The 18,913-nt window shown below is 40.3% G+C and overlaps 1 protein-coding gene across 5 annotated transcripts in view; it reads left to right on the forward strand.

Annotated features, from left to right (window-relative positions):
- The window catches only part of SMYD3 (SET and MYND domain containing 3), a 703,593-nt gene that overhangs the window by 453,532 nt on the left and 231,148 nt on the right, over positions 1-18,913 (forward strand). The gene's annotated exons all lie outside the window — the stretch shown is intronic.

Below are 18,913 nucleotides of genomic sequence, written 5' to 3' on the forward strand. Positions count from 1 at the left end.
AATTTTATTTTTGAGGCCAGAACATTAGGATACTTTATCCCCTGTACAGGTGTGTATTTTCCCTCCTTTGCTCATGTTGTACACAGGAGCTCCGTCCAAGCTAATTTATGCATCAGGGATCAGGTGGGGGATCGAGATCTCTGGGAGAGGCAGGATTATTTTGCAGCACCAGCAGAGCGCTAAGGTTTGTTGCAGTCCTTCAGAAGGCCAAGCCATATACCAGTCAACAATACCATGGCACAAGAGGGGTAGGTACCATGTGGAGTCAGCATCCTGCTTAGATGTGCCCCCCCCCACCCCTAGCCACATGCCCAGATCCCCAGCCCATGTGCTCCTCTCCCTTCTCTGCATATTTGTGGCACTCATGGGTCTGTTCTCCATCAACTTAGCCTTTGACTTATCAAATATGAGACTTTTCCTCTCTTAACTAGGTATGAACTCCCGAACACATAAAACCGGGTTTTATCCCTTCTCTTTTCTTTCTTCAGTATCTATAACAAAAGATACTAATTAATTTTGGGCCATGATTTTTCTCTTTCAACTATGGCTCTCAGCCAACTGAATTATAATCCACTGCAGCCTGTCCCACTATTAACATTTTCAATGAAGAAATTTGGTGGTAGCTGGATTGCACAGTTTTGCTGTGGGAATTGGACCGATGCTATTTAGTATGAAATAATACAAATTTTCCCCAAAGACCAGATTTACAGGAAAAAAAGGCTAAATAGGCCAAAAGGCATTGTATTATGTTCAGACCCTTTTCATGGAGTTACATTTTCATTTAATCCACAAATAAGAATTCACCGGAACACATTCTATCCATGTATAACTTAGTAGAGGAAAAAAAAAATGAACATATAGTGAGCCTCCATTATTACTAAGAAATGACCGTACTAGGTGATTTTTCATGGGATATTTAATAATTATTTACTTATTGCTCAGTTCCACATACTATGTAATCCTCATGGTGATCTTCTAAAATATGCATTGTTGCATTGTTAATTTTTATGTCTTTTATTTTTTTTTTATTTTTTTTTTAATTAATTTTTATTGGTGTTCAATTTACCAACATACAGAAAAACACCCAGTGCTCATCCCGTCAAGTGTCCACCTCAGTGCCCGTCACCCATTCCCCTCCAACACCCGCCCTCCTCCCCCCTTCCACCACCCCTAGTTCGTTTCCCCGAGTTAGGAGTCTTTATGTTCTGTCTCCCTTCCTGATATTTCCCAACATTTCTTCTCCCTTCCTTTATATTCCCCTTCACTACCATTTATATTCCCCAAATGAATGAGAACATACACTGCTTGTCCTTCTCCGATTGACTTTTTATGTCTTTTAAATAAACCTTTATTTTGAGATGATTATAGATTCAGATGCAGTTATAATAAAACAGATCTCATTGTCCTCTACCCATTTTTCTCCAATGGTACCATCTTGCAGAGCTGTAGTACAGTATCATAGCCAGAACACTGACATTGATACAGTCAAAAACGAGAGGATTTCCATCACTATAAGATTCCTTATGTTGGCCTGTTAGAGCTACACCTGCCCCTCCCTCCCTTCCTTCCTTCCTTCCTTCCTTCCTTCCTTCCTTCCTTCCTTCCTCCCTCTACCTGCCCGCCACTAACCCACACAACCACTAATCTCCATTCTATAATATTTCTTCAAGAATATTGTAGAAATTTAAATACACTATATGTAACCTTTTGGATTGGCTTTTTTTTTTCACTCAGCATAATTCTGTCGATATTCATCCATGTATTAATAGTTGTATTTCTATTACTAAGTATTCTGTGGTATATCATATAGACCACAGTTTAACCTTTCACTCATTGAAGGACATCTTGATTGCTTCTAGTTTTTAGCTATTACAAATAAAGGTGCTATAAACATTCATTTACAGGTTTTTTAGGAACACAAGTTTTCATTTCTCTGAAATAAAGTCTCAGGAGTGCGATCACTGGGTTGTGTGCTAGTTGCACATGTAGCATGTAACTTAAGTATTTATTATTACAATTACTAGTCTTTATAGATGACAAAATTAGTATTTACAGAAGGTTAGAGTAGTTAGTTGACTTTCCCAAGATTACATATCTAGTAAGCAGTAGAGCTATGACTAGAATTTAGATCTGTCTGACTTTCCAAATCTATACCTTTCCTAATCAAAGACTAACAGAGTATGTAGCCTTTATGTGTAACAGTGTTTGGGATGAGTGACTAAGGACCCTGTTTCCATCTGACCTTGGGACACTAGAAATAGGACAGTGATTTCATGGCCATATTACTATATCTGTTTTTATCTTGAAGAACAAAAGCAAGAATCAGTAACAAAGGCATAATCAGACTGGGGACTCCTAGCATTTCAGTACAAAAGCAGCAAGTTTGATGATCCCACCTTTGCTGAGAGGTCAAAGGGGTACAGCTGCTTGCCCAGTGAATCAAGGTCAGAGCCAGGAGTTGGATAGATGTGAGCTGTCCAATCCCCTCCCATCTGGTTGCCCTGTACCCTTGAGCTTGGACAGCTTTCAGGGCTAGGGCAGGCAGCTGGTGACCCTCATCCTCAGGAAGGAGGATACCATCCATTATTGCTGTGTTTGTGGGAAAGATGTGGGTGGTGGTGGGGGAAGCAGGGGTGTGGGATGATCATACTGAAACTGATGGTGTCCAGGTTATCAGATGTGCTGTGGGGAGTTGTCATCCCTTCCTGTATTCTGATGGGCTGTTTCTGGGTGACATTTTGACAGGAGGCTGCCCTTTGGGAGAAGAGTGCTCACTCAGTGTGTCTGACCAGCAGTTAATTAGTAATACTTCTCGCCCTGAGAAGTAGAGTGGTATTACTTGGGCACCTATCATGAAGCGATTGTTTTTTGCCAATTTTTTATCTGGTAAAAAGGAGAAGGTTTTATTAAGCAGTTTGAGAAAATTGCAACCACAAAATTGCACATTGCTGCAATAGTAAAAAGAGTCTTTTCTGTATAACTCTGGAGCCTGTATAATTCAAGCCGTCATAGGAAATATCCCTTCTGTTTCAGACATTTTAAACAAAGGCAGGTTATCATTGCTTTCTGCAGACTAACATCATTTTTGAACTAAAATGGCTGATTTCTGTGTAGTCCCTGCAGACAGCGATGAAGCCAGAATGAAAACGACCTAATTTGATGTTCAGAGCAGCAAAACCTTTTGAAATCAGTTTCTTTCCTAGCTTAACATCTTCTTAACCTGAAATAATGTTTATTTCCAGATGTTAATATTATTTCTGTTATTGTAATGGTTTTCCCCAGTAAATACTTTACTCAGTTTCAGAACTCAATATTTAATATATGATAAATACATAAATAGGTTCCAGAAGTGGATCTGATTAAGCTCTCCCTCTTTTCTTGGCAGATAGATAATTTGCTACCAGGATTGTTTAGTATGATCTATTGTAATGATTATCTTGTCAGTGATCCTTTCTTTGTTTATGTGATTTCCTATGAGGACCTTATATAATAGGGTCAAAACAAGTTACCCTTTGAAGCATCTAGGTAGAAAAAGCTGGTCCAAATTCCTCAGTATGTATAAGGGAGTTCCTTACCTGGCAGATAATTTTTATTTAGTTTTGTCTGGGAACAAGACGATTATACTTCATCAATGATTTTCAAACAATGTTCTGAAGAAGCAGCCCTGCCTTCCCCACAAATACATGCAGGCTCATGCACCCCCAGAACACATGCACATCTTGCTTCTGTCACATTAGATCACCCTTATTTTGGGATTCTGTATTTATGGTTTACATACCATATTATTTGATATAAAGGTTCCACTGGAAAAGAAGTTTGAAAACTATTGTCAGGATGTTGAAAGGCTTCTTAGGGCTCTGTCATCAGTGATACATAGTAAGTGACACATAATTTGTGTGTGGGTATATTTATGATTTTCTGTGTGACGAGTTTGGCAACAACAGAATTTTGAAGAAGCTTATTTAATGCGATTCTTCTAAAGCTACTGAAGTGGATTGGCTACCTAGACTTTGATGTAGAATGCTCTAAGTATCAGAGTGCCTGGGTGGCTCTGTCGGTGAAGTGTCTGCCTTCGGCTCAGGTCATGATCTTGGGTCCTGGGATCGAGTCCTGCATTGGGCTCCCTGCTCAGTGGGGAGCCTGCTTCTCTCTCTCCCTCTCCACCTGTTCCTCCCCCTGCTTGTGCTCTCTCTCTCAAATAATAAGTAAATAAAATCTTGAAAAATAAATGAATGCTGTAAGTATCTGCTTGATTGTACATATCCCATGGAATTCTGATTTTATCTCTATGATTAATATAGACATACTGGGGGGAAAAACCCCACCTAACCTGTCTTCTCCCAAAGACAAACTGGAAAATCTCTAAATTTGTTAGGTGAGTGTGTGTTTCAGTGTTCTGTGTGATCAAACTGTGTATATTCTGGAGAGAAAGAGGTGATAGTAAACAGACAATAAGACGCTGATTTAAATGAGAGCACCAAAAAAAAATTAAAAAAAAAAAAAATGAGAGCACGAGGTCCACGGGTTCTTTATGATCTCTTCTGTGGAACTCAGGGATGGTTAGAAGGACCACATGGTTTTGGTGTTGTTTATTTTTGTTTTTTGTTTTGAAGAAAAGGCAGCCTTCTTCCTGGGATAGGGATCCTTTCAGAGCATTTGTGTACTTAGCACACAGTTGCAGGGTTCTGAGGTCACTGAAAATGCTCGTGCTCCCTCTTAGTGATCTCATCTCTCTCTCTTTCTCTCTCTCTATCTCTCTCTCTCTCTCCTCCCCTCCTCCTCCCTCCCTCCCTGCACTGACCTACCCCTGATTCTCTCAGATAACAAAAGGAGAAATTGCACTCATTGTCTTTATCAGGATGGTGTGTTGCTGAGCGAAGTCCCACGCACCTGCCTCTCTGAAGGCACTGAATGTGAGAAAATCTGAGTCTTCTATGTGGTTTTGGCTGGAGTAGAATGCAGGATACTTGGCTAGCTTAGGCGACGAGCTTTGACCTGACATTATTCCCTTCATGATTCAGTCAGTTAATTCCTGACACCTGCCCTGCCCAGTCATTGACACTTCTTTTTTGTTTGTAGAGGGATGTTCGTTTCTCTATTTTGACACGTTTGGATGAAGGGGACAGATTTTTTTTTAATGGATGCTCTCAAGTTCAGGGTGATCTATTTTGTTGTTTTTTTTTTTTTCTTCTTGGATCAAATCTGTCATAACTTCCTTTCTAGATGCTGTCCACCAATATAGATTTTAACCTTTTCTTGTCCAGACAGAGGTTGTACTGAGGTTCTTCTTTTACCTGAAAAAGATAGAGTACAAGCTATCTTGTGTATTTATGACTGTATCTCAGAATTTCTGTTGTCTCTCATCATATTGCAAATGCAGAATCTGGTGTGGTGTGGTTGAAAATACTGGACTGTGGTATGAAATGTCATTCATACTCGTCCCTTCACTCCTGGATGACCTGGCTTGACTGCAAATTTGATGATCTCCATCATCCCTTATTTTATCCCTCCTCCCTAACATCTATAATAGCAGGAGTTTTATAATGATATTATTCTCCATTTCTTTTCACTAATGGTCAGTACTGACCATCCACACGAGTCTCCTGGAAACAATAGTGAAAGCGGCAACGTGTGTACCATACACTGTCTTTAAGCACTTTACATGTCTTAATTGGTATGCTTCATACAACAGCCTCATGAAGGGGATTTTAGTAGTGTCTTCATTCAACTGATGAGGAAATTTAGCTCCAGAGAAGTTAAGTAACTTGTACGACATAAATAGCTACAAAGTGGGGAGCCAGGATTTGAATTCAAGCAGGTTACGTTGTATGTGCTCTCTTTTGTTCCTTGTGATTTCCTGGCTCTCTGTCTCAGAGCTGAAAGCCACAGCTTCATCTTCCAAACAAGGCTGGTTTCCAAAGTGAAGCGGTTCGTTCTCAGCATCATCCTCTATGCCGAGAGGAACAAAACATGTATCATTTTTTCTTGACAATCTTAAAAATAATATTGACTTCAGAGAATGACAAAGAGTGACCCTTTTCTAGTGAAAACTGCAGGGAAAAAAAGAAAATGATTCAAGCAGATTCCCTTGGTCATTTTCAGACACTCTGTTTTCTCTATCACATAAGTCTAGCAGCGAGACGCGTGTATTCATCAGCTGGAGCCCACTGTACTACCTAACCCTGTATGTTCTAAGTGCTAGTGTGAAATATGCACAGACACATATTCCAACAAAGCTTTCCATCAGTGTCGTCCACATATCATTTCTTGAGACTCTTCTCACTGATTAGCAAGAGTTTGCTCTTTAAGTAGATGCGTCTTTAATTCTCAGCACTTGGGCCTTTTAGCTGTTTTCATCTGCTGTGAATACTCACTCTGGGGCAATTACCCTATGAGTTTGAGAGGAACAAAATTGTGCCTGTGTCCTAAAGTGGAGAGGCATGCCTGGTTGGGAAGTGTAGACAATGGATTGGTAGAAAAGTAGCAAGGTATGTTTTATTGCTGCTTTAAAAATTCTCAGGCTGGGGTCCTGAGTAGCTCCGTCAGTGAAGTGTCTGCCTTTTGGCTCAGATCATGATCCTGGGGTCCTGGGATCGAGCCCTGGGTTGGACTCCCTGCTCAGTGAGCAGGAGTCTGCCTCTGCCTCTCCCTCTGCCCACTGCCCTGTGCAGATATTGTAGTACACACACTCTCTTTCTCTCTTTCAAATAAATAAATAAAATCTTTAAATAATTTTTAAATTAAAAATAAATATTCACAGGCTAACAGGTTAAAACTTTACTCTTCCTACAGTACATCTTACCATCCTGGTATGAAAAAGAGAAAATTCTTCACAAAATTCCATTTTAGCTGAGGAAATTTAAAGTTAAGGTTGTTATACTTACTGGGTACTGATGTGATGTGGAGTTACCCTGGCCTCCTCGAAAGTATGAAAGTGGAAGCCTTCTCCCCGCCAGAAAGGAATCTGCTGTGACAGTGTGACATGTGTCCCTGCAGGCTTCCCACCAGCACAGGTAGACACGGGCATGTGCATACATGCAGTTAAGTTACTTATCCTCCTCTGTAATGCTAAGGATTATAATTATGCATATCTATATCCTTATTTTCATCTGTAATGCAACTTACATTTTTTTTGCTCACTAATGACTCAGAGTCATCTTTCTGTATCTATATCTTTCTATATTTTTCTCTATCTTGAGGGTACAGATCTATTGATTCTTTTTCTAGTGGTCACATATGCACCTAATAGTAATGTGGCATAATAATTCTTGCTACCATTTTTTGATCTCTTATTTTATATCAGGTGTTGTAAACCTTTCATATATAAATGAGGAAACCAACATTCAGAGAGGTTGAGTAACTTGCCCAAGGTCACATGGTCAGTCGTGGCAGAACCATGATTAAAACCAAGGCCACGTGGCACCAAAACCCAAATATGCATTGGAATTCATGTAACTGATCCTCTACTGACTGACATGGATATCTTAATTTTCACTATAACAAACATTCCCCCACCCCATTTATCTATTTATTTATTTTTGAGAGAGAGTGATGTGAATAGGGGCGGGGCAGAGGGAGAGAATCCTCAAGCAGACTCTGCACTGAGCATGAATGAAGCCTGACCCAGAGCTCGATCTCAGGGCATTGAAATCATGACCTGAGCCAAAACCAAGAGTCGGACACTCACCTGACTGAGCCTCCCAGGTGTCCCTTTCATAACAAATATTTCTTTTTTAAAAAGATTTATTTATTTATTTATTTATTTATTTATTTATTTATTTATTTATTTATGAGAGACAGAGAGAGAGAGAGAGGCAGGCAGAGACATAGGCAGAGGGAGAAGCAGACTCCATGGTGGGAGCCCAATGTGGGGCTCGATCCCAGTACTCCAGGATCACGCTCTGAGCCAAAGGCAGATGCTCAGTTGCTGAGCCATCCAGGGTCCCCATAACAAATATTTCTATAATGAACATCTTTGTACATAGATACTTGTGAAACTATTTTTTTGATATGTACCTTTGAATCTTTGAGAGCCAACGTATTTTTAACAAATGATCTTAGCTTATATTGACTTGTGTGAAGAGGTTACAGCTCATCTACAGAGAAGGTGATGCCATGAGCATAGCAATATGTCATCTTGATAATGACAGTGAATTTCAATTCTATTGTCATTTGACGAGGCTTTTATTTACCTAACACAATAGTTACCACCAGTGTCTGGCTGTGCTCAGCAGCGCTCCATTGCTGCTGGAGTCCATGCTTTCACCTCTCACTCTCTCTTTTTTTTTTTAGTAATACATTTATTTTTTATTGGTGTTCAATTTGCCAACATACAGAATAACACCCAGTGCTCATCCCGTCAAGTGCCCCCCTCAGTGCCTGTCACCCATTCACCCCCACCCCCCGCCCACCTCTCACTCTCATTCAAAGCAGAGGAGGGGCACCCCTGGTTATGTAGCAATTTGGGGTAGTCCCCAAGAGCCAAACCTTCAAAGAGTTCACAAACAGAATATCAAAGTAAGACAGTGTTTGCAAAGAGAAGTGCTGAGGTCTTTTGCTCAGGATCACACTCAAACTTGTGATTTTATTTTTCTGTTTTCCATTTGAATGAGTTTTGTTTTATTATAAAAGGAATAAAAATAGATAAACAAGAAATTCCATCTGTGAAATTTTTGCCTGTATTGCCTAAAAAGCAGTAGAGTTGTGAAGCTGAGATGGCTTTTGATCAAGAGTGATTAATTACTACCTTGGAGAATATGGAGGCTGATCAATAAAATAATGATAGATAAGTGGATTTCCTGCACCCCTAAAAGCATCTCCCATACCTCTTTCTTTCCTCACATCTACACAACAGGTACTTATACTTGATTGGGTGGCTGGTTGGCCAGCCAGGTTTCTTTGTGGCTCTAGGCCCCAAATCCATGGATTTCAGTTCCTCTGAGTGTGGGGCCAGTTCACACTCTCGTATTGTCTGACTATTGCCGGCCCTGTGGCCTGGGCTTTTTGAGATGGGGTAGGTAGGATAGGAATCAGAGTACTGTCCCTGCCACTGGGGGTAAACTCTGAGCATTTATCAAAACGGCAGACTTCTCGTTTGCACTGAAACAGAAAGACCTAATGGAATTCTGCACCTGTATCAAGAGACTGGAAAGCTCCTGTCTTCCCTGAATTCTGCTGCTGGCAGCGAGGGCTGCAGAGGGGCCACGGTGAAGAAAGAAGCTTTGATCTGAAGTTGGGCAGGTGCCCTCCAGTGTCTCTTTTCTCAGATCCTTTGATGACTGTCATGTGATAGTCACATGTTTCTGCCATTGGCATTGAGAATAGTTGCCTGTGACCTTAATGAAGCAAATATTGTCCTTTTTCATTTTTACTTTTGCAGTGAAATTGTTGGTCAGCCTAAGCAAACCTATAAAGATTTGTGCGGACAGCTAATTGTACAAACCTGAGTTGGATCTGTGCACATGCAGTTAGGCAATGTTAGAAAAAAAGAGCCGTGGGTTTCATGCTATAATGTTGAAGCTCAGATTCAATCCAGTATAAAAGTTGAAGAAAATTTTATTTTCTCCCATTAAAAAGTAACATTTCTTCCAGCACATAACTTAAAAGAAACCAGTTTCTCCTGAAAGAGAAACTATAATGCTTTGAGGAGAGTGGAAATCAGAGAGGAATAATAGTGGTTAAACCCATGGATTTTATCATCAAACTTTCTGATTTCAATCCTGGTTCTGACCTAGAAAAAGTTATTTAAACCCCTGGGCTTCAGGTTCCTTCTCTATAAAACGGGATTAATAATTATAATAATAGTGCCTGCTTTGTAAATTGGCATAGGATTATGTGAGTTAACACCTATAAAACATTCAGAATAGAATCCAGCCCCTAATAAGCCCTCGATTTAATATATGTCAGCTACTATTATAATTGTTGTTTTTATTAATGTTATAATTTAATAATGTTTATTTTGTCATTCTAACAGGCTACTTTTTTTTTATAACAACTCAGGAAAAATACAAAAGCATTTAAAGTAAACCAGTCAAAAATTTGAACATAGGGGCTCCTGGGTGGCCTGGTCAGTTGAGCATCCAACTCATGGTTGCAGCTGGGGTCATGGTGGCTGGGTGGTGGGATGGATCCCTGAGTCGGGCTCCATGCTCTTTGGGGAGTCTGCTTGAGACTCTCTCTCCCTCTGCCCTTCCTCTCACTTGCACACACACTCTCTCTCTCCAAAATGAATAAACAAAATCTTTAAAAAAAAAAATTTGAACACAAGCTAGGTTCAGTGCTTACAGGAAAGGAAACGATTTATAGAGTTTGTAGGCTTTTGGAATCTAAGTAGGTCAGGAAGAGTGATCATCACTATGCAAGTTCTCACAGGTCATTAGAAAACCAAGACCACAAGAAGTCTCTGTAATGTGTTTAGCAGTTTCTCACTGAAAAATCAGTTTCTGAGAATAATATTTTATTAATGGTCCTTTTTAAGGTATCGTGCTGAAGAAAAGGTTGCCAGCATAGATTTTTGTTTGGCTGTTAGCCTCTAGATAAGTCTTACTGGATTCAGCGCTCTGCTCTATTCCTGTGTGGTGGTGGTGGAAAGGAGATGTCAAATCTGTCAACAGGATAGGATTATGCTCAGATGGATCCAGGACAAAGGATTGTTCTGATTAGGTGGAGGAGCTTGTGAAATCCCTTGGTTCTAAGAACTGAATACTTGTGAAAATGATCGTAAACTGCTCTGGCAGGCCAGTAACAATTCTATAAGCAGAAGATACACACTGTCTGTGTAAAGTGAAAAATATCTCAGAATCTTGTTTCTTTCTAATATATCTTATATAGCTTGTTAAATATCCCCCCTCAGCTTTATTAAAGTATATATAATTGACTCTGGTTATATTTCTTCACATTATTCTGCTATATAAATAATTTCTTTAAAGGTTCTGAGTTCCAAAAAAGCAAGGATTTTATTTTGAATACTGTCCTTCATTAAAAAAAATACGTATATTTATTAGTATTTTGTCAGTACTAAGGCCCTTGATACTGGCATTATAGGATGTGAAAAATATTAAATTATTTATTGCCTGCCCTTTCTGTTGGTGTTTAAGGTAGAACAAATCCAAATAATCTGGATATGAATTCTTAACATCGTAACAAACAGAGATTCAAGATTTTATGGAGCAGGTAAGTGTTTTTATGTCAAGACCTCAGCTAAGAGAATCCTTTGTGGAAATAAAGTTTTTCTTTTCTTGTCTTTTCTCTTCTTTCTTTTCCTTTTCTTTCTTTTGACAGTGACTTTGGATTGTAGAAGGTGCTATGGCCAACACTTGCAAGTCAAACATAGCATTTACAGAAAGCTATTGTCTGTACTAAAAACATTTCCCATGGGATGCCTCGGTGGCTCAGTCGGTTAAGCATCTGCCTTCCGCTCCGGTTGTGATCCCAAGGTCCCAAGATCAAGCCCCATATTGGGCTTCCTGCTCTGGAGAGCCTGCTTCTCTGTCTCCCTCTGCTTGCCAATCCTCCTGCTTATGCTTTCTCTGTCAAATAAATAAAATCTTAAAAAAAATAAAGATACATCCCTTTTTAGCCTTTCTTCCAATATCTTGTTTTGGAAAAAAATGAGACTGCCTGTAAAGCAGTGGAGAATGGAGCAGAGTTCTTCAACCTTGGCAGTATTAACATTTGGTTCTGTATTGTGTGGGCTGTCGCGGGGATGATTGGGTGTTTAGCAACATTCCTGGCTTCTACCTCCTGGATGCTAGTGACAACAATCAAAAATGTCTCCAGATGTTGCTGTATGTCCACTGTGGGGCAAAATTACCCCAATTGAGAACCACTGATAAAGAGAATAATGAAGAAATGCAAAAACCTCAGAAAAAAGTTGGACTAAGAGGTAGTAGAAAAGCACTAAGGGGTTTAGATTTTCTCAATCAACAAAAGTTTCTGTTAAAAATTTAAAAAAAAAGAAAGAAATAAGAAACACAGAAGAATTTGGGAGATTGTTAGCCACACTAAAGAATGAGATATTTGCATACTCTCAAAGTAACTCCCCACATCCCCAAATACTTACTAATTTTTTTTTGTACTTTTTTTTTTTTACTTACTAATTTCAAAGGGAGAACGAGAACCTTCACAGTGGAGAGGCCTGGTAGACAGCACCTTAGCCAAGTGATCAAAGTTAATAGCATCAGCGCTAAGGCTGATTGAAATTATGTACCACCTGATAGAATATAATGAGAACGTATCATCTTTACTGTGATATTCATGCCAGAGATGCATGACCTGAATCTAATCATGAGGAGACATCAAGGAAACGCAAATTGGGGGACATTATACAAAATAACTGGCCCCTAATCTTCAAAAGTGTCAAAATTGTGAAAATGAAGGAAACTGGAAGCTTTGAGCTGCATCCTTTCAGTGAGGAAGTCATTATGGAACAATTGGTGAACTTCAAATTGAGCCCAAGGGTTACATGGAGGTGATGTGTCTGTATCACTGTGCTACCTGCTTTTCATGGTTTTGTGCAGGATGGTGTCGTTGTATATTGGAAATATGATTTGGAGGTGGTGGGGTGACTACCTCTCATACGGTTCTGAAAAAATAAGTCTTACTGATTTTGCAGCTTTTCTCTAAGTTTGAGATTCCTTCAAAATAAAAAAATAATAATAATAATAAAATCAATAATGGCGGTGCAGTTTGTCTTAAATCTTGCAGATAGGCCCCCTGAATAGCAAACTGACAGGATGTATCGAAAGTCCTAAAAATCATCATATCCTGTCTGACATCTGGTTTCTGTTGTAAGTAAAGGAAGAAAAAAATAAGTTGGAAGGCTGATTGTATTATAGTATTAAGTGCAAAAGTCCCATTAGTAGACTGTACATAGAGTGGGTTCTTAACTATTTACAAAAATAATGTGAGAAGACTGGAAGCCTCCTTAGTGCTGGATCTTCGAGGCTGGACAGCCCTGAGTGGTCCCAAATTGGCTAAACTATTCTCTGTTTGTTGGTTTGCAGTATAAATTTTATTTTTATTAGGGCAATTCCAGTTTCATCTAAAGTAGCTTCCCTGCTCCCTCACTTCACCTTTATCTCTGCCCATCCCTGCCTCCTCCACAGAGCCCTTGCCTTCTTGTATCTCCCTAAGGACAGGAGTTGCTCTGTTTCCTGTGTCGAAACATTTTCAAATTCATGCTTTCATGTCATCTTCTCTTCTCTTCTCTTGTACTGTTCTTAATTTCTGTCTGCCAACAGGCAGGATCAGCTTGGCCACAAGCAATTTGGGATGCCCCCTCTGATGTTAGCAAGGATGATTGCTTGGGTTTCTAGATCTTCGATTTCAAACTGCTGGCCAGGCATTAGAAGGTAGAACACTCATTCATCGGTCTACACTACAAGGAAACTCTCCTTCATTTGTTGAGTATGGGATATGGAATCTTCTCGAGTGTATGGTACTGTGCCTAGCTTCTATAGATCTCTCTGGATATTTCAGTGGGAAATTAAAAGATTTCTACTCAAGTCCACAAAGCCTGAAATTAGGCATTTTTAAAAAACACCTACTGTAAATAAATAATCCTTTAAAATATAGTAAAAATAAAATAAAATATAATACTCATGGTAGCCTTACAAAGGATTTCTTTTCTTTTTTTCTCAAAGATTTTATTTATTTATTCATGAGAGATAACAGAGAGAGAGGAGAGACACAGGTAGAGGGAGAAGCAGGCTCCATGCAGGGAGCCTGATGCAGAACTCGATCCCGGGACTCCAGGATCACGCCTGGGCCGAAGGCAGGCGCTAAACTGCTGAGCCACCCAGGGATCCCCTTACAAAGGTTTTCTTATGTGATTATTTAACACACTAGGAAAGTAGGGTTGGGAAAGGTTAGTAACGTGACTGGTTAACCAGTTCTTAAGTGGTAGAGTCAGGATTAAGCCCACATGTCTTGGTTCAAAATTCATGAAACTTTACTGTTATGTGAAACCCTTGTTCATCCAGAAAGCATGAATGCAATGTTATCTGATCATCAGGAAATCATGTGGGCTATGCAATTTGTTGTTTAGGACACATGCTTTCTCTTAACAAAACCCTTAATGAAAGCCAAATTTCTCCAATGCCTTTGAGTTCTAGGTGATGTATTTTTTTTTTCAGCATTCTTCTCTTTTTTTTTTTTCCTTTTACAAGATAATACTAATAAGACAGCATAAACTGTACACCAGGGTAGGATTTTCCAGCTCTGTGCTCAGAAAGCAAGAGTATGGACATTTGATGCTCTGTAACAGAGAGAAGTACAAGAAAAGCACATCGCTTCTTTGTAGTACAGGCTATGATTTTCAGTATAATTTTCCTCTGATCCATTCACCCACATTCACACAAATATATTTGAGTTCTTCTGCAGTGAAACATGCCAACCTGTATCCTACCTGGCACATCTCTTTAGGCTTGTGCTTCACCCTGTAGTCGCTTTTATCTCTGCTTTGCTGCATTGGGAGATTTCCATTGTTAAATTGTCCTAATTAAAAAAAAAACACACACACACACAAATTAAAAATTTCATAAATTTAACATATCAAACCAAGAACTGATACATTATAGTATAGAAATCACATAAGAACTGCTCCATAATAAAATTATGCACATGAATAAAAATATGAGCAGTAGATGTTGAATGAGGGATTTTTGACATGGCAATTTTCTTGTATTTAAAGCACACACCAAAAGCCTACGAAATGTAATCTGTCTTCTTGGCACATTTGAAAGCAGTCCTGAATTCTGTGTTCTCCTTGCAGAAATGTAATTCACATACCTATTCGTTTTTTCAAGATATTGAGCATGCTCTCTTGATGTGGAAGAGTGGAAACCGTGCTTATGAAAAGCGGACAGTGGAGTGTTTTTTCTTCGTGTGGATTAAAAACACAGCATACTTCTCGGGTCCCAGATTTGCCAGAAATATGCCCCAGGACCTTGTGAGATCGCCCTTCCCTTGCACGTGTCGCAGGTGTGAGTGAGGCATATATGCATATATGGCAGAAGATTGGGACAAGTGTGACACAGAATCTGTTTCCATTTTGCTCCCCCTCCCCCTGCAAACCGCCCCCCCCCCTCGGCCCCCCCTCTCCCGCACTCACTCCCTTGTGGAGAGAAGGATGGGTACGGGGAGGGTGGCACTTGGTAGGACTGCATTCACACAGATTCGGTTTTCTCACTCGTGTTTGCGTTTACCACAGAGGAGCATATGTACATGCTAGCAGTGGAGGTGATTACAGAAACTGTTAATGCCTCCTGGAAGGTGAAATCACAAACTGCCAAGGTTTCTTGCCAGGGACAATGTAGAAATGGCAGTGCCACCTGTTGTTTAAACCAGAGAATAGCTCCAAGTTCTGTTGCAGGAATCCAAGGGCAGACACTGGAGGTAAACATCCCCTGAGCTTATCTTGTCTCCTCTCACAGGGAACCACCAACGCCTTATTTATAATCTCACACATTTGTGCTAAAGTGAGCTATCAAATGTGGGTTTTCACAATGCAGAAGAAGATAGTGGTCCTTGTTTACACCATGTTGTGACTTTCACAACAAGGTGATTTTACACACAAGTGTGGCTTAGGGCTCTCGATTTTGGGTGCTTTTTCCCTCAAGAAAACAAAACAAAAGCACAAGAGGAATTTGTCTTCCTTATTGGTGCTAATGATGGATGAAAACGTAGCAGAGTGTTTGGGACTAGCGTCACATTCTCTCTTCCAGAAGGCAATTCATCCAGAGTTTGCGAGAGCCGATACTGGTTGCTTGCTTTTGTTGCTGTCCATGCGCAGATTCATTTGGGTATCAGATGGCTTGCTTTGTTCCTGGGTGTTCAGTCCTGCAGGGAGGGAAGGGATAGATAGCTCTTGAGAGCTTTAAGAGCTGGTGTGAAGTTTATGCAGTGGAGCAGATGTGAACTTTGTGGGAAGAGCTTTTTATTTTAAAGCTTTCTTTTTTATTTTAGATTTTATTTATTTTAGAGAGAGAACAAGCACAAGCAGGGAGAGGAGCAGAGGGAGAATCTCAGGCAGACTCTTCACTGAGCACGGAGCCCAAATAGGGGCTCAATTTCACACCCCTGAGATCATGACCTGAACCAAAATCAAGAGTGGCCGCTTAACTGACTAAGCCACCCAGGCACCCCCGAAGCTTTCTTGCTTTCTTTTTCTTTTATTTTCTTTTTTTTAAGATTTTATTTATTTATTCATGAGAGACACACAGAAAGAGGCAGAGACACAGGCAGAAGGAGAAGCAGGCTCCATGCAGGGAGCCCGACGTGGGACTCGATCTGGGGACTCCAGGATCACATCCTGGGCTAAAGGCAGTGCTAAACCGCTGAGTCACCTGGGCTGCCCAAGCTTTATTTTTCTAAAGTAATCTCTGTATCCAATGTGGGGCTTGAAATCACAGCCCTGAGATAAGAGTCACATCCCCTATGACTGAACCAGCCAGGCACCTGTGAGGAGTTGTTTGACAGGTGATATGTGATCATGTAGGTTTCAGTACATCTTGGAAGTTACCAAGCTCTAATTGCCTTGTGTGCCAGTTTCCATGGTGGAATTCGGTAGCTGTCCCAGAGTTAAAGAGCTCTGTGCTTAGAAACAGATTAGAAGGCAACTCAAGGTCAAGTGAACACAAGCCTGATTGGATTCTAGTCTCTGAAATTGTTGCTGTGTTTTTAAACCATTTCTCGACATTCTAAATTTTAGGGAGGTTGCACTGGGGCCTTGGTGAGTCGGGCCTCCCACGCAGAGTACAGACCATGGCCTAGTGGCTTTCTCAATTCTCCCCTTTACTTACATCCTCTTTCCTAATTTCTGATACACATGGGGTAGACATGGGGTGCTCACTTCATGACTTTGCTATTACTACCAGTAAACTTCAAGTTGCTTATTGAGGATTAACACCCACCAGTGGTGTTCATGTTGGCCTTTTAAGTTCAAGAAAGTCAAAGCTCAGGAAGAGTAATAAAATGCAGAAACAGTAGAAAGTAATAGATGGGAGGCAGAAGACATTCAAGGGCTGGTTCTCAACTTTGGGCAAATTATTAACTTTGGGCCTTGATTTTCCCATCTATAAAATGGGAATTTGAGATCAGATCAGAAGATTTTGAGGTTTCTAGTACCTGTAGTTACAGGTATACCTCAGAGATGTTGCAGAGTTGGTATCAAACCACCTTAATAAAGTGATTATCTCAATTAAATTGGTCAGATGAAATTTTTGGTTTCCCATGCATATGAAAGTTATGTTTACACTATACTTTGGTCTGTTAGGTTTGCAATAGCACTATGTCTTAATAAACAACATATATATTTTAATTAAGAATACTTGATTGCTAAAAAATGCTAACCATTTGAGCTTTCAGCGAGTCGTATTCTCTTTGCTTCTGGAGAATGTTGCCTCTGTGTTGGTGGCTGCTGACTGGTCAGGGTGGTGGGTGTTGAAGGTTGGGGTGGCTGTGGCACTTTCTTAAAATAAGACAACATTGCAGTTTGTCTCATCGATGGACTCTTCCTTTCATGAAGGATTTCTCTGTAGCCTTATGATACTGTGTGATAGGATCAGACCCATGGTAGAACTTCTTCCAGAATTAGAGTCTGTCCTGTCAAACCCTACTGCTGCTTTATCAACTCAATTTATGGGAAATTCTAAGTCCTTCATTGTCATTTCAAGGATCTTCACAGCATCTTTAGCAGGAGTAGATTCCATCTCAGGAAACCACTTACTTTGCGTATTCATTCAAATTTTATCATGAGATTATGGCCAATCAGTCCCATCCTGAGGCTCTACTTCTAATTCTAGCTCCCTTTCTCTTTCTACCTGATCTGCAGTGACCTTCTCCCCTGAAGTCTTGAACTACTCAGAGTCACCCAGCTTCTTCCAAGCTCCTCTTAACGTCAATGTTTTGATTTCTTCCCATGAATCATAAATATTTCTAATGGTATCTAGGATGATGAATCCTTCCCAGAAGGCTTTCAGTTTTCTTTGCCCAGATCCATCAGAAGAATCACTGTCTATGGCAGCTATAGTCTTACAAAATGTAATTTTTCAATAATAAGACTTGAAACCTAGATCCAAGGGCTTAGAATGGATGTTGTGCTCACAGACATGAAATCAACACTAATCTCATTGTCCATCTCCATCAGGGCTCTTCGGTGACCAGGTGCATTGTCAGTGAGCAGTAATGTTTTGAAAGGAATCTTTTTTCTGAGCAGTAGGTCTCAACAGTGGGCTTACAATCCATGTTGTAAACAAATGTGCTGTCACATCCAGGTCTTGTTCTATTTCTGGAGTGCAGGCGGAGTAGATTTAGCATAATTCTTAAGGGTTCTAGGATTTCTGGAATGGCCCATGAGCATTGGCTTCCACCTAAAGTCACGGGTTCATTAGCCCCTAACAAGAGTCTGCCTGTCCTTTGAAGGTTTGAAGCCAGGCATTGGCTCTTCTCTGGCTATGAAAGTCTTAGATGGCATCTTCTTCCAGTGTAAGGCTGTTTGGTCTACATTGCAGTCTCATGGTTGGTGTGGCAGCCTTCAAGAATTCTCTTAGCTGAATCTTCGGAATAACTTGCTGCAGCTTCTACAGTAGCACTTGCTACTTTCCCCTTCATTTCTATAGAGATGACATCTTTCCTTAAACCTCATGAACCAACAGTCTGCCCCGCTTCAGACTTTTCTTCTGCCGCTCCCTCACCTCTCTGAGCCTTCATAGAATTGACGAGAGTCAGAGCCTTGCTCTGGGTTTGGCTTTGGCCTAAGGAAATGTTGTGGCCGTGTGATCTTCTATTCAGACTGAAACATTCTCCAAATCAGCAGTAAGGCTGTTTTGCTTTCTTATCATTCATGTGTTCACTGGAGTAGCACTTGTAATTTCTCTCCAGAGCTTTCCCTTTACATTTACAACTTGGCTCA

This window comes from Vulpes vulpes, chromosome 13, assembly GCF_048418805.1.
Source record: "Vulpes vulpes isolate BD-2025 chromosome 13, VulVul3, whole genome shotgun sequence".
Lineage (NCBI taxonomy): Eukaryota > Metazoa > Chordata > Mammalia > Carnivora > Canidae > Vulpes > Vulpes vulpes.